Source organism: Pempheris klunzingeri, chromosome 2 (genome assembly GCF_042242105.1).
Source record: "Pempheris klunzingeri isolate RE-2024b chromosome 2, fPemKlu1.hap1, whole genome shotgun sequence".
NCBI lineage: Eukaryota > Metazoa > Chordata > Actinopteri > Acropomatiformes > Pempheridae > Pempheris > Pempheris klunzingeri.
In genome coordinates this window covers 20,509,516-20,526,060 of record NC_092013.1, presented here as the reverse complement: position 1 = coordinate 20,526,060, position 16,545 = coordinate 20,509,516, and the positions used below count along the sequence as shown (strand labels likewise).

General features: G+C 42.5%; 1 protein-coding gene across 1 annotated transcript in view; it reads right to left on the bottom strand.

Moving 5' to 3' along the window:
- ephb2b (eph receptor B2b) overlaps positions 1-16,545 on the bottom strand; it is a 114,591-nt gene that overhangs the window by 77,313 nt on the left and 20,733 nt on the right. The gene's annotated exons all lie outside the window — the stretch shown is intronic.

Genomic DNA, 16,545 nt, shown 5'->3' with positions numbered 1-16,545 from the left:
AAGGTTGAACTGTTGAACTGCGAGCGCCGCAGCTCCCCCGGCAGAGCTGCATTTCGGTCAGACTGTAAAAGACATCAACAATATGTCCATCCGTTTTTCCCCCACATTTCACTGATGGCAACAAAGACTAAATGCATTGGACAAGGCTGTGTGTAACATATCCATGTACTGTATATGTCAAGACAGTAGATCTTGATATATATTGAGTCCAGGAAAGAAATGTAACCTTAGCAGGCATATTTGTTAATGTGGTTCTCTTGTTTTCAAGAAAAAATCTTTAAATGTTATAACTGGAGATGTTCTTGACCACAGTACCTCAAACGCACAGTGATCGTTTTCTTATTAAGGGTCCGGTAAACGATAGATTGTGAATGTAGAATGTTTATGTTGAAAAAAAGTAATATGAACAGTAACAGCCGCAGAGCCACAGAGACATTTATGAAGCCAACTATGTCCAGACAGATCAGTCAGCCAACATGCTGCACAACTCTGATCGAGAAACATTCAGAGGAAAAGAAACTGCACAGTATTGTGCAGCACCCTGCAATGCCCCACAGCAGTCTGCTTGACCAAGAATATTCACGAAATGGAAATGTGCAAGGAAGCTGTTTCCACGTCCCTTGTTATGTTAATTACCGGGGAATATTCTTCCCATTAATAATTCAATATCTCTAAACTAAAATGCATCAGATGACAGATAAGCAGCAGAAACATTTACAAGTAACAAATACCAAAAAATGGACTGAAAAACATGTCCTTTATTGTTACAACAAAGACCAAATAAGAAGCACTACAGTTATGCTCGGCCAACAATGACATCTGTGATATCTAACTGAAAATATATTCCAAGGTCCCTGTACTTGAGGCAGGAAAGCACTCCTAGCATTTAGCTGTATTTAAGCCCTTTAAAGCTTGAGTTGCACTATTTGAGATGTATCAAGATTCATTCAGAGATTTCCCCACACCCCGCTGCTGCGAATGACAACTGCATGTGCTTGGCAAATTAGTTTTGCAAGCAAATCTTTCTTAAAAAAAAAAAAACTCTTACATGCCGTGCTTTTTTTTTTTTTTTTGTCTCAGACTTGGTTTGTGGGTCAAGTACTAAGGGAGAGAGCGAAAAGATCCTTAGACTTCCTTGCGGTTAATGATGCATGTGACTCATCTGGAGCTGTAAATGTTTCACGGAATCTAAATAAATTAGTAGCAGTTTCTTGCTGCAAAACTGTGTGTGTTTGTCTCAAGTTATGATTACAAGCAATCAAGGATGCAAACAAGGAACCCTCGCTGTACAAAAAAATTTTCGTTTTCGGAAATAATCAGCTTTTGGAAATCAAGCGGTAACAGAATTTTCAGCAACTCAGCTGATCCAGTCAGGAAACAAAGCCAAAGTTTTAATTAGCTCCACCAATACATCAGGTTTCTAGAGCACAAAGCTCCACTCATGCTGTGACACATCCCTATTCAGACGCACATCTGACGATTGGCAGACTATTATGCAATGCAGTATTGTTATCTGTGTAACTCTGTGTATAAGTGGCAATAGCTGGAACAAAACTGATTTTACTTTAGCTCACTTAGGTATTGATACACTATAATAACTGCCACGGTCACAACAGTGATTTCCCAGGAATGAAAACAACACAACACAATATGGCCTTTCATCTTATTTCGATCCCAAGAATAAATGGATGAAAAATGTAATACAGTGTATAATACGTTGTGGGAATCAGACCAGTTATGTCAGCACCACAGCCAGAGTGAGATTAAAAACATTTATTTACTGACTAGAACTAATATCTATGTATTGATGGGATTTGGGGCTGTGGAAATTAGAAGTGGTGCATAGTTTTGGCACACTGGCACTATCTATGTCTGAAAGTAACACCATGTTGATAGAAGTTTAGAAACGTGCACGCAAATGTGGAAAATTATGCCACATGCTCATCTTTTACTTTGAGGTGCAGATACACTGAAAAAAAAAAATCAGCATTTGCGATCATATTTAATTGAATGTTCATAGTAACAGATAAAAATCGAAAGTTGGCGTGCTACTTTGAGGAATTCCATGTGTTCAAGCATATCTATTGCAGTTAGTTTTACCACTACACCCTCGGAGTGTGTTCTGTTCAATTAAACCGACAAGATATTTGAGCAATGCCTCCAGAAAAAGACACATTAGAATCAACAAATCAATCACATTGACTCTAAGTTAAGAAACTGACATGCCTGATTCATTCAACCATAGAATAGCTGCATATGAGCTACCTTTTTCTCTCCTAATGACTAGTCTTCTTTTCAGGTACAACACTTCCTGCCTGTGTGTCATTCCGAGGAATGTGAACAGTTATTGATGTGTGAGAGCATCACAGGGTCAGACTAGGGGAGGTGATCTCTTGCCAGTCGATGCCGCCTGTCTGCCAAGAAAGTCATCAGATCAGAGTTGTTTCTCTGTCTGGGCAGATATCGCAACCCTGAGCCCTGCAGAAACACACACACACACACACACACACACACACACACACACACACACGTCAGCCCATCCACCTCCCAGACCTCCTGCTAGTTAATCAGTGGTCTGATGTACTTAGCCAACATATTTTCTCACTTCTCCCTCGCTTGATGTAAGGGGATGAATAATACTTAAGACAAGAAGCCTTAAATTATGTATGCACATTAAAACGCTGGGAGGTAGGTGTGGAAAAGGGTAGATGCTGTATGCGGTTCAGCAACTTGCAATAAAATAGTGGCGTTACGGATGAGATGGTATTATCCTCTCAAAGAGGGAGGCTAGATGTAAGGGTGTAATAATGTGTATTAATGGGTGGCTTTGTGTGTGTTTTACAATGCCTGCAGTCAGGTAGGAATGGTAAAAGAGGAGTAATGATTTATTCTCACTTAGCAGTACACCATAGACACCATGTCTGGCCTCCTCTTTTCCTAATTTATCTCTCCCTCTCCTCTCTCCCCCACCTGTCTCCTCTGTTCTGTCTCTCTTCTTTCATCCTTCCTCTTTCTTTTTTTTTTTTTTCACTCCCCACCTCATCTCACCTCCACACACATATTGTTTCCTCCCTGCCACTCTCTGACATTGCTTTTTCTCTTTGACAAGATGCCCCATTTTCGACTCTCGTGCCCTACACTCGCTGGCCCGAGCGACCTCCGAACCGTGACTGTTTAACTCTCGCCAACCACCGTCCGTCCCCATCCTGCCTCCACCGACGGGGACCATACGTTTCATAGGAGAACAAGGAGGATGGATCACATGGGAGGTAATGCACATTGGTGGATTCCAGGGAAGTGAGCTAGCTCCTCTCCCTCTCTGGCTTTGGAAGAGTTATGGGTGGGTGATGACCCCCTGGAGGTCTATAAAGTAGAGAATGGGAGGCAGTGGTAGGCAGTACCTCGGCCACATTCCTGCCTGCCTTCCTGCTGCACTGCTGAGACCATTACTGCATCCAATCACACAGGCACACAGCAACTATGGGCCTCGGTGTAACCCAAATATCGCTTACAGTACAGGCACCCCTAAAGCCCCTGCAATCAACATCCTCTTAATCACAGACTGTAGCGCACAATGGAAATTGTGTTGGCCAACCATTAAGGCACCTTAAGGATCCTCTGTTAGTCAAACTAACATACACTGGGAGATATTGGACACCAGTGAAGCACAAACAGAGTGCTAATGGTTTCATGGTGGTCAGCTGTGAATGAGTGGAAGACAGAAAGTGAATGAGAGTGAGGAGAGAAATGGGGAAAGAGAGGAAAAAAGGTGGAGGAGACTTAAGTGAAGCAGGACAGCGCTGCTTTACAGACTCATTTCCATGACCCGCGTCTGTCCTCACCGCGTCCCAGTGTGTAGCCTTCACCTCAAATCAGGGCCGGTTGGAGCAAATTAAATTGTTTTAAGTGCATTTTCAAATGAATTTAAAGTCTTCAGGGACAAAACGAGGTCATCTGCTATTCCACAGAAAAGACAACAACTTTTACTGAGCGCGCAACAAGAACACAGTTTTATGAATTGTTTTAAATCATAATAATTAACTGGAGTCCTTGTTTAACAAAATCATAACACCTTTACAAGCAGACTCATCAATATTTTATGGATGGGGCACTCTGCAGCATAAATTACCCAGTGCCTTTGAGACCTTGTCACACACACACACAAATCCATAGATCCTAAGGGGGGAAAATAGACATGTCTAGGGTTGGAGAAAGCAGTGAAAAAAAGTTTTAAGCTTCGGAGTCGGTAATGGGGTTCAATGTGTTGCTTAAAGGTACTTTGGTAGAAACTAAGTGTGAGAATCTATTAAAAAGGACAGCACTGACAATGAAACAGCACAAGGCGCTGGGAAGAAAGTGTACAAGAAGAAGAACTGAGGAATTCTTGGCTTCCTTGTTTGGCCTCGTTATCGCACACAACAAATGTCAGATTGTGCCAAGCCAGCTCTGACTAAACTGAAGGTCCTTGGCTTGTAAAATATGCATTTGCCCTATTAGGATGTCATCCTGTACAGTAACAGGCACAACAAGTGGCATAATGTGGTATTATGTCAGGAACAGGAAGGTGTAGAACAGACTAAATCCACACAAATACTTTTTTTTTTGTTTTAAAACGCCTAAAATGGAGAATGCTTCCAGGACCCCATTTTAGTTTGAGACTTTTGATGCAGGCACCGACGTTCGCTTCCCAATTGGGTCACATCAATCACGACACGTCCTTCCCTGATTTGTCATGCCCCTATCAGGTGAGCCTTTTCTTGACACAACGACATCAGCCTTGACTGTAAGTGGTTACTTCAACATTGACAACAAATTGCAGGTGTTGCTGACCTTGCTGTCTATGCATGTCTGCCACGAAGCAACCAACCAAGATAATCTGCTTCCTGTTTACACCGGCACACGTGTGCCCAGTGTCTTGAATGGCCATATTATGCATATGCATTTTTGGGCGTGTTAGTATGGATGGTGATTGTTTCTGAAATGGTGCTAAAATGCAGGTCATGCTCATTTTCCTTTTAAAAACTGAAAACAAGTTAGTGTGGATGTGGCTTTAACCTGTCGCCCATAAAAGATACATGTTTGCATTATAACTGAAAGGTAAACAAAGAGAGTCTGGCTCAAGTTAAGTCCAGGGATGCTTTGTGGTTCTCTGAGGAATGCAAAGCCCTTCTTTGCTCTAAAGCAGCGAGCCCTCCATCTGTTTGTTTTGTAGCCATTACAGCCACTTAGCCTGACAGAGCACTTTGTTTCCCTTATCTACTGAACAGCTAAAACGCATAAGTGTTTTCAGCGTCTGCTCAACCTTGAGTTTACCTCCTATCACCATGTTTACTCATGACACAGATCAAAGACAGATTGCTCTTGAGCGAGCAGTCATAAAAGAGACTGCAAACTTCTGTCTGCCAGTGACTTTATGGTTTCATTCCAGCCGGGAAAAGACAAAAGACATACATCAGCACCAAGGGCCACCTCTGACAGGTGAGCACAAGAGGAAGACATCCAAATAGAGCTAGTGGGGAGTAATGGCAGCAGATACTGCTGCTCAGGAGAGGGAGGAGGAAGGGGGATATTTGTCTGTTTGAATGATTTTCCTGCTGTGGCTCAAAGTCAGGAGTCGGAAAGCAAAAGACTTGTCAACATACCAGAGCAACCGCTTGTTGCTATGGCAACTGGTCAGCAGGGTGCTGAGGTGTGATGGGCAGCATGTCATTAACAGTAAGGGATGACTCCATTCCCCCTAGTCAAGATAACACAGTCTTGTAAGAGCAAGGAGGGAATCATAAAGGGAGCTGGTTATCAGACGGGAGATAAACCTGTTGAGCTGCATGGTTCCAGGCGGCCTTCTCTCACCATCCAGGCATCCACGGCTCTGTGACGCCGCAGAAAAGTTTGACTTTCCTCCCGAAACAATGACATCTAGGTTGCACTGCAGTCAACAGCGACGGTCTCCCTTTCTCTTTCTACAAGCGCATACACTTCATTAAACCTCAGCTGAAGGGCGCGTTTTGTTTTTGGTGACCAGCAAAACATTTTATCTGATCATCTGCTTAACCAATAAAGTAATTCCCAAACAGCTGCACGTAAAAGCAGTCTCATTCTGGGGATATTGCACATGAAGCAACGTGCGAAGCCAATCTTTATCCTTTAGGGAATGTGCAGAAAGTCAGACACAACTAAAAGAGTTTTAGGTTGTGATGTGTGGAGGGGTGTTTGTGTTTCTACATTCTTTTAAAGTGCAGGTCTTTAGAGGGTGTCTACATGCTATGCAGTGTATGTTCACGCATGTACTGCATGGTCTCATGTGTACGATGGTGTGCTACTCAGTTTCAATGGTTACAAAATAGCTATTTAAATTTTCTAGACTCATCAGAGACCCAATAATGACAGCAGCATTATTTTGGGTGTCATGCGGCTTCATTGAGGAACATCAACAGTTCAAACTTCACGTCAAACAATTATGTTTGATATTTTGGGCGTGCATAGGCAATTTCTACTTGAATTGATTCCTAAATGCCATGTGTGTGATTGTGTGCGAAAGACCAGGAGACAGGGTGTGTGTGTGTGTGTGTGTGTGTGTGTATACATGCACGTCTTTTCAACTCGAAAACCCTTTTAACGGGATCTTACAAAGCCTCTTGATAGAAAGGCATCAACAGGTGGCAGAGAGGAACACTGCAGACAGGCACAAAAGTGAAACATTAACGCTGCCAGGAGAGTTTTGAAAACCAAAAAGAACAAGAGCAGACGTGGGAACGGAGAGGAACAAAATGATAGATAGAAAAACAGATAGATGGATAGATAGAGTGAAGGACCGAGCCAGCTGAAGCACAGAGGGGCTGATTCACAGGCGTGGTAAACGGTTGGCATGCTAATCAAGCCTGTATGTGGTTGCAGGCAGGGTGAGAAGCGGGCGTACGAGGTGGCTTCACAGGCAGTCATTTGCCAGCATTCAGCTCCCATCAATATCAGGACCGATTAATGAGGGACTAGAGGGGAGAGCGGGGAGAGGGCAGAGAGGACTGGGGGGGGGGGCAACGGCCAGGTGTCGGAGGAGGCACAGAATGGGAATAAAGAGGGCGCGGGCAGTGATCCGTGAGGAATTCCAGCCGAGCGGCAACAAGAGTGGTGGGGGGTGGCTGTTAGTCCCACACTGCAACAAATGCCCATTAAAAAGCTGCACTTGGTTCTATTTTCCTTTTTCCAACACTTATCAGCCTAAATGATAAAATGAAGCTGCTGCTCCAAAAAAAAAAAAAAAGCACACAAAGCATTATCAGGACAAAGAATTGCCTCTGAATAAAATCACGGTGTCATGTTTGTACAAAAACACTATAAACCTTCTTCTAAAGTGTTGAGTGAGAGCTTGTTTGATAAAAAAGTAACCACAGACTGGCTGGGTTTGTAAAAGTATCGCACTATGACATCATGTTATATGATATCCGGGTATTGAAGGTCAGACTTTGAAGGACCATGGACCTGTGAAATTGCCAGCTGCAACTTAAACAAGTCAATCAATCAAGTGCTTTCACATCGTTCTGGTCCGCAATGCTAAAAATGTCAATGCATTTGAAAGTGAAGAATTTTGTTCCCCTGTATTTTTGTCAACAAATTTATCAAATAAACGAATACTAACAGCAGAGAACTTCACTTCTTCCTAGAAAATGTCCTGTAATTCAAGCACACCGTTTTGAAAACAACGATTTCCTTTCAAACCTGCTAAAAAACTTGGATTGTGAAAGGGTAGTTTTTCACTTATTCTTGGAAAAGTAAAGACTCAGGAGTCAGTATTGGATTTAGTGACTTATTAAGGGTTGTTTTTTTTGTTTGTTTTTTTGCAGTGTGGAAGATAGAAATACGCGAGGAGGATAAAAGAAGGGGAAGTGAGGCTTGATGTGCGTGTGTGTCTGTGTGAGGCCCTTTAATGTTTTGGGACGGAGATTTAAAGGCTAAAACCACGTTTCGACCTTGAATAGTGCTCCTCCCCCCCGGAGGAAAAGGTCCCGGTATAGATGACAAAGGGTCGTGTTCTTTTAGGCATCTGCGGGCCCGAGGTTGTGTTTTATTGTCGGTCGTGCCTGTTGTGCATGTGGGTGGCCGTGCATGTATGTGTGCACTCGGAGCTAAGGGTGGGGTGTGCATAAGTGTGTGTGCTTATAGGTGCGTGCATGAGTGAGTGTGTATGTGGGTTTAATGCATCTATCTATGTGCTGCATTGAGTTGACTTGATGTGTGTGTGTGCCTGCCTGTATGCGTGTTGGCACAACACAGAGGCATTAGTGCAGAGTGGTTTAGCATGTGAGTGAGAGCGAACTGCGGGCCCAGGGGAGCAGGGATTTTGGGGGGGGGGGGGGGACCACAAGGGTCGGGGGGGAAAGAGTCCCCCTCCTTTCGTGCAATGACTCGCCAGGTCATGTGACCACTGGTTCTCACAGTGGCACTGGGCAGTCGGAAACAAGAGGGCAGCGTGTTAGGGCCGCATGCCTGTTTCATTGTTTGTGTGGGGTGCCTCAATGCTGAATGCAGACAAATCAATCCTGAAACATCAGCATCAACCCACAAGCACAAACTGGCCCGAGCGAGGCAGGACAGAGGCAGCACTGTGTCGGCTCGTCTCTGGGAACCGACTCAACAGCAGCAGAGAGTAATTCCTTCTCATTTATCTGTCTGTGTGCGTCCTCTGTCTCTGGCTCTTCGTTTGTCTATTTCTGTTGTCTGTTTCTCATGGCAGAAAGAGAAAGAAAAGTAAGTCTCCCTCCTTTCTCTCGCTTTGTCTTGCTCAGCAGTTCTCCAGCCGCTCAGAACAGGCTGTAAATCCAACAACAACTAAAGGTAACACATGTAAAAATGCCAAATGGGGGGTGTAGGAATACTAAGTGCTAATTTGATATCCTCCGGTTTCATCTCTGGTCTGATGCCCAACAGTTGCATTCCTTCCGTGACAGAGTGCAAGAAAGCAAGAGAGCAGTATATCAAGACGTGCACTATTACCCTGGGTAGCATAAAATCCTTGAGATATGTGTTATTAAAGGTAAATGTTAACCAAGCAGTCTGACAGGGAAAACATTCTGATTTAAAAGCCACCAGCCAGGATCGCAGTAGGAAACGTCCACATGCACTTGAGCCGAGGAGCTTGCTGGTCTACTGGAATCAGTGGATCGGTGTGTTGCTCCACGGAGCAACGAGGTGATAGTTTTTAAGGATTAATGTCACTCATTTACTCTCAAAGCCACATAGGCGTCAGGAAATCCAAACTAGAGATACAGCGATAGCGATACGGCCACGTCTCAGACCAAATTGGCTTATTGAATGAAGCACGCATTCTGCGGCTTTTTACGACATTTCAGAAGCCACAGAATAATTTGTGCTCTGACACACACTCAACCAGCCAAACCAATGACAGCAAACTCTTCCACATTTTCAATCACCGCAAGCTAAAGATATCACAGATCTTTCGAGATAGCCTCGTGAGTCCCCCAACACTGGCTCCTGATTTCTCCAGAGAGTTGTCGGGTTGTGTTGGTGGTTATCACAAGGTCAGCTTCAAACCATCAGCTAAATTAAACAAAATAAATAGGGGGGATTCTGGCACAACTCCTCTGGAAATAAATGCCACCGCAGCTGTGAGAAAACCGCAAGAAACAAAGGTCGCCTTGATTTCCAGACATCTCAATGATTCCAGAGGGTGGGGACTGGGCCTGGTGAGGACAGTGTTGGTTGGGGGGGAGGGGGGGGGGCTGACTGTGCGACTCCGACAAGTCCTCTGTGGCACCGGGTGCCTCTCTCTCCCCAGTGACCTGAGAGTGTTAGGGCCTTCGCTGAATAACCAGCCCCATCCGCCACATTCAGACGAGGGCTAAAAGGTTAATTGAACCTCTGTGCTGTGCCTTCCTCTGTGTAATTTACTGTGATTAATGCATGGAGGTTACTGTCAGACTCATTTACTAATTGTCCAAAGCAGTACGTAATTAACCACATCTGCAGAAATGTGTCTGGAACTGTACAGGCTCTGTAAAACACTAGAGCTGTGTCCGAACAACTATGTGCCACACAGATTACGGCATTTTCAAATCATCGGCTCTCTTGTTACACTTGTCAGCCTGACTGAAGGGACTCCATGCACAACACTTACTGATGATGAGCTGCAAAAATGCCAGCTCCTGTCATTCCTTATTTAACTATTAGACGGCTTTTGTTTTGAATTTTCTTGAGGACAAATTCTCCCCTTCACCAACAAGAGTCAGGGTTCCTCACTGTGAAGAAGACTTCACAGAATTAACACCTCATCACCCCGAGGCCTCTCGCAAAAGTTTCCACCTGAAACTACTGACTGGTCTGACATGCAAAACTTTACATCAAGAGAAGAGCTGAAGTCAAAGAGATCACAGTGTACTCTCTTATAATGTGTTTCTGGCAGTAACAAAGTGATATCCAGGGTAAACTTTTCAAGTTTCCTTTTTTTTTCCCCACTGTCAGCCTAAGCCCCGTCTGGCTCCGTTGCCTGTGTCAATTATTTCTGGAGATCCTTTTTGCCAGACTGTCAGACAGCTCTTGTATGCAAAGCCTGTAGCTCTCTGAAGTGAGAGTGCCATGTAGGTAGCTAAAGCTCTGCTTGTGTTATCTTTGTTTTGCAATAGCGTCTTTCATTCAAATGCTTGAAAAGTTACAGGGAACATTTTCTGGATTGCTTTCCTTGAGATAGCTGCAAATAAATACCAGAAATTACAAATATAATGTCATAGTCTATAAGACTCGGCTCTTGAGGGGTTTAAAATTTTAATGGAGCCTTCTTTTTTTGATGATACGGATGGCCAAATTCCCCTGACGACGTGCTGCCACAGCTTATCTCTGGGAGAGAGTGTGTGTGTGCGCATTAATTTCCCTGTGTACTCTCTCTGTTGGGGTGTGTGCCTGCATACGTTGAGCACATTCTGCCAGCCCAGTGCTGTGACCTTGTGTCCCTATGTGTGTGTGACTGTGTGTGTACTCAGCGCACAGGGTGCCTGGCCTATTCTCTCGTTCTCTCTTGATAATGGGTGTATATACATTTTAATCTTGGATTACTTGGCTGACTCGGAGGAGGGCTTTCTGTCAGCCTGGTGCATGCAGACAGCCATTACAATACCCTGAAGCTGAGTAAGAAAAGCGTTACTGTATGCCGCCTCCCATTTTTGTGCTACTAATTTAAGGCGTCCACAAGTACAAAACCATCAGGACGGAGCCGAGACAAATCTGGGGACTGTAACAGATTTATTCTATCCTTTCTGCACATTAAAGGATACAGAAAATAACAATATCAGCCTTATTTAAAGTAGCTCCTTTGAATAGCAAAGGACAATGCTGGCTCTCGTTTCCTCAGACACCCTCCATATTTTTAATGAGTAAACAAACTGACAATGATAACATTTACATCAATTACAGACCACTTTCACCCTTAAGCTTTTATAAGATTTCCAATGTCATGTTTAAACAACAGTCCCCAGATTTTCTAAGGGCATCGTTTAGAACTAATTACAGCAAAGTCAAACTTGCCTGCCATTAATTGTTATTTATGAGGGTGAATTAATTTTCAGAAAGTTGTGGGCTACTTTGAAATGTACACTGACCTTGGCAATAGGACGCAGCACAGTAATGCATTCACACCTTTGGCAGATTTTATGCTAACGAATGGCAAACTGAATATTTGATCAGGTTTTTCCCTCTCCAAGGTTACATAGTTGGAGGTTCTCTCTGCGACTCTTTGATTGCGTATGCTTTGTAGCTATCACATGACTCTCCAGAGCCGAATCTATGCCACTGAATAGAAAAAGGCACCCTTTAAGATTTTAAATTGTCAATATATCGACAAACTGTTAACTTATGGGCTGTTTTCAATGTTCTTGGTTGTCAATGACATCAAGCCCGATGAGTGGAAGTGCAACTGTGGTCATCTCCTGAGGGAGTGGGAATGAGGGTTTGTGGGTTGTAATTAATTTACTGCTAGATTACACTGGATAATGCCCGTATCATTACAAAATTAGGTTGACAGTGATCCCGGTGTAGATAGTGCCAGGCGTGTGTCAATACACACAAGAATGTGCATTTGTGTGTTTGTATGTTTGTGGAGGCTTTTATGGCCCTCGAGACATTTCTAAGTGGGAAATGGTGTTTAATTATACACAAGCAGATGTACACACGGGCAAATAGCCCGCATAACTCACTGAAACAAAACAGCTCGAGCATGATTCTGGAGACTTTCAAGGCCATGCCAGTACAGAAATAAAGCTCATTAAGGAACACTATTCAAAGTTAGGATTAAGGTTTACAGCGCCTTGCTAATATATTATAATCATTTTTATAGAAATTATTCACCCCTTATAACCTTGAGTTCTGCACTAATAAGTTAGTGTGGTGGTTGAAGACCAAAGAAAATGTTGAAATGTCAAAAAACATCCAAAAACGAATGCTGTGTAATTCTCGTTTTAGACACTTTAAAGGCCTAATGTATCAGAAATACATGTAGTTTCTGTAAAATGTTGCTCGTACATAAGGACTATGCACTGATGACCTGCCCCAGGCAACAAATTCCCTTAAAACCTTTTTGGTTTACATTTTAGGTTTGATACTTTAAAATCAAGTGATTAAAATGTCCACAAGAAGAGTAACTAGAGTCTCTTTTATTATTATATGGCAGTTACAGCCCTTCTTTTTATATGTTCATTGAAGCAAAAACATGCTCTGGAGGATTCATCTTTCTTGAAAATGTGCACAGCGCTCGGTCTGCAACTTCACAGCCGTGTCCCTGCTGCTCTGACATGGGACAAAAAGTTTTCAAGAAGAGCCTTCGGAAAACTTGAAAGCATCCCTGCATTCTGTCCCGTTCCCTTTTCCCCGTCTTTTGATTTGCACTTGCACAAAAGCGGTCAAAATGCAAAAATGCTTGACCATTCCGCAAGCGTTCTCCCTCCGCATAAACTTCTCGGTTGCCCCTTTGTCCGATTAATACCTTCATGTCTTTCAGACGAGCCCCCTGCCCCTCCAGCCCCAACCCCACAACGCCATCCCAGACAAGCCTTAGTCCTCATTATACACAGCTTCCACTCTAGTTCCCAAGATTAGGCAAATGAGCTCCCAGGCGCAGTCTATAGACAGCAACCCGGACCCCACTCCCTTTTCAAAATCAATCCTGACATTCACCAAAAACTAAGAAGCACTTAATAAGTACTATTTTACTCTTTTTTTTTCTAATTTCAAATTGTTGTCTGATTTGATGTGAGCCGCAATCATGGCAAGCGGCGATTAAAATATCGTTCTTTTTTTTATCTTAAATTCACCATGATAGATTGGGAATGAGCGTTTCCATCAATAACAATAGGGCATTCTTGAGTGGTGGGGCAAATCCCTTCACAGAGCACAAAATGAAGGCTCTTGAATAAAAGACATCACATGTAACGCAAACATAATTCAGCATCAATTGAATCACTTCCTGTTATTTGAAAAGCTGCATGCAGTAATTCTTTATTGCTCATTTATTCTTCAGCAAACGCCAGCACTTACTTTAGGAAAAAAAAGTTTGTAAAATGATTATAAATAGAGAAAGAAAGGGCATCTCAGTCTTGACCTATTAGCCATTTTATGAGCTATGAGTGATAGTGATTCATGCATAAAAATGTCTGAAACATCTGTGTAGCCAAATTAACCAAAGGCCGTAGTAAAGCAGGCACTTGAATACACTTTTTTTGGAGGACTGCGTTCTCTTTTCCTGTCAATGTATGTATTTTTAGCTGCCCTGATCCATGAAAAATGTTTTTTTTTCTGACACCATATATTTTCTTATGTAAGATATAAATAGCACACTGTAAACTAATTCAAACTAGATGAGAAAAGACTGATTGAATGACAGCAGCGGTCAAAAGCAAAATGCTATGATATGATTGGCCATATTGCAAATTGCAAGTTCATTCACCCTGGTGTAGGTTGTAAGCATTCCATTTCCAATTTACTTTCTGAGCACAATAAATACATTTGCTGGGAAGGTCCAATCTGTCCTTATCAAATAATGAAATCTCATATTCGGGAGTCCCATTTCCCGGCTTGGACCATATCCCAGCAACGAGCATTTTCCATCTTACAACTACACAACTTAGTTACAGGAGGACACAGTATGGCATTGAGCCCCGGAGAAGCTGATTATAGCGTCCCACCTCCTGCAGGTCGTCCAACAGTCTTAACCTCCTTCCACCTTTCATTCCCACCAGCCATGACAAGAAGGACTAGTCAGCTGAGAGAGGGTTAAAGGTCAGGGCACAAACTGATGTAAGTCAGTAGGAGTGGGAATGTTTGGCATTCATCCAGCTTGATTTTGAATCCCTGGGGTCAGCATTTGATTTAGAATCCACCATCAGCGGAAATTTAATGCAAGAAGCAGCTTTTCTTTGTGCAAGTGTGTTAATTTTTTTATGGGAAAAAATGTCTCAGGTTGTATTGTTCACATTACTGCAGATGATTTCCAGCTTTTTTCAAATAAAATACTTCCATATGGGGCTGGGCGAGAAAACAATTTCAAAAGAGGATTGTGATGAAATCTCTGTCAATAACAATGATGGATCCCTTGATAGGGACAGGTTTCACAGCTTATTGCACAGCGGAAATAAACACGACAATAGCCAGTAATTCTGCAATGTCTGGCTTCCACAACATAGTTTGAGCTGCCAATGAAGAAAGTGCATATCATCTGGATAAGAGGAAGAAATGAGTGGAATTGAGGGGCATGAAAGTGATGGTGAAATAGAGCTGGCGTTATCCTCCAAAGCTGAGGAAATCCTTGACAAAAAAAGGTAACACAACTGTAATTATGTGAAAATAGATTGGATATCTCTTCAATAAATCTTTTCCATCACCTGAAAGCATCCCAGCAACCACAGCTGGAGAGAGATAATGCAGGCCCATGTTAGCCAGTTACATTATGTTATTAGCAAACTATATTCTACAGTTGAACTAAAGAACCTGGTAAAAAATGTGATAAATATTGATATTGATCAAAATGGAGAACATTATCATGATCTCATATTTTGCCCTGCCCTACTCCCACGCTAAAACCTTAGTATGTTAGCATGCACTAGGAGCCGGAGTACAACATTCCTAACAGCCCAACCCTAACAGTCATTTTATGTCATGTCAAACTCCTTCTTTGGGAGATAATCAATCTCAAATGCATCCAAATGCTTGTCTCATTGAACATCAGACAGTATGAACACATTTTTTTTTATAGAATAACTGTAGACTTGTGTGTCCCCATAGTTTACCTGACTTGAATTTTGAAATGTTTGATTCCATTCAGTATCAAATCAAAATCTTTGATCGACAGTTTTTCTTCCACCTATATAGCGTACACATTACATCTGACTGGACACACAGATAAACATGGGTTGTATCTTTCATCCTCCTTCATTCAGTCCCACACAAAACATTGACCAATCTGACCAAAACAGTAGTCACTGCTTGTGACTTAGATCTTAAGAACAGAACAAAATACATCAATCATTATATGAACTGCATAATGTCAAACTCAGCAGCAACTGCCTAAAAAAAAAAAAAAAAAAACTACTACTGACATTGATAAAACAACTCTCTCCATCTTTTTGGCATTAACCTTGATGTACATTCCTTCCCCCTCTTCTACATATGAGAAGGACCAGAGAGAAAATTGTTGTTAACCCAGACAGTCCTCACTCCTTGACACTTGCTCCCAATTTATTCTGCTTGTGTGAGCTAATCTGTAAAAAAAAAAAAAAAAAAAAAAGGGGGAGAAACTCACTGTCTAATGGCTTCATGAACATTACTTTTCTAGAATTCAAGAGACGTGCTTAGTAAAGGCGAGTAACAGAGGCTTGGGAAAGTAAGGATGGGAAGTGTGTAAGCTGTCCAATAAATCCCTAGCTCTAGCTCCATTTGTTTGGTTTATATTTGTCTGGTTTCATCCTTGTAGACTAAGACATGACATATAGTTGGCAGGTAAAACCTCGCTTAAATCCGCTTCACTACTGCTCAATGCAGGAAGATGTTGCAGCCCGTTCAAACTTGGAGAGAAGTGTGAATCCTAAGCAGGCAGCCAAGATAATAACAATTCATCATACATAGCTATTTGGTCTGATCTAAGCTGGAAGACAGCCAAAACAGCACTTTCAAGAGAGAAAAGACACCTTTGCCTTTTAAAGGAGCCATAAATCCCATTGATTGGAGTTAAATGCTTTCATTCTGTGGATACTGGCTATTACACCGAGCAGCGTGTAAAAGGGGGGAGAGATCATTCAGAAACAGCAAGGTACTCTACTAATGTTCATTTTAGATGAAGTCAATATTAGACTAAATGTGTGGAGCAGTACAGCAGATCAGGGGTTTTTGAAACCTCTGGGAACATGACGGTGCATATTTTCAACGAGCCGCATGTATCATGGGGAGACTAATAGTAAAAACAGTAGTAATAGTAAAAACAAAGCGCAGTACGTGTGATCACCTTTGTTCTCTCTGGTTATACTCGCAGTGTGATAAATCCAGTCTACTAACGAC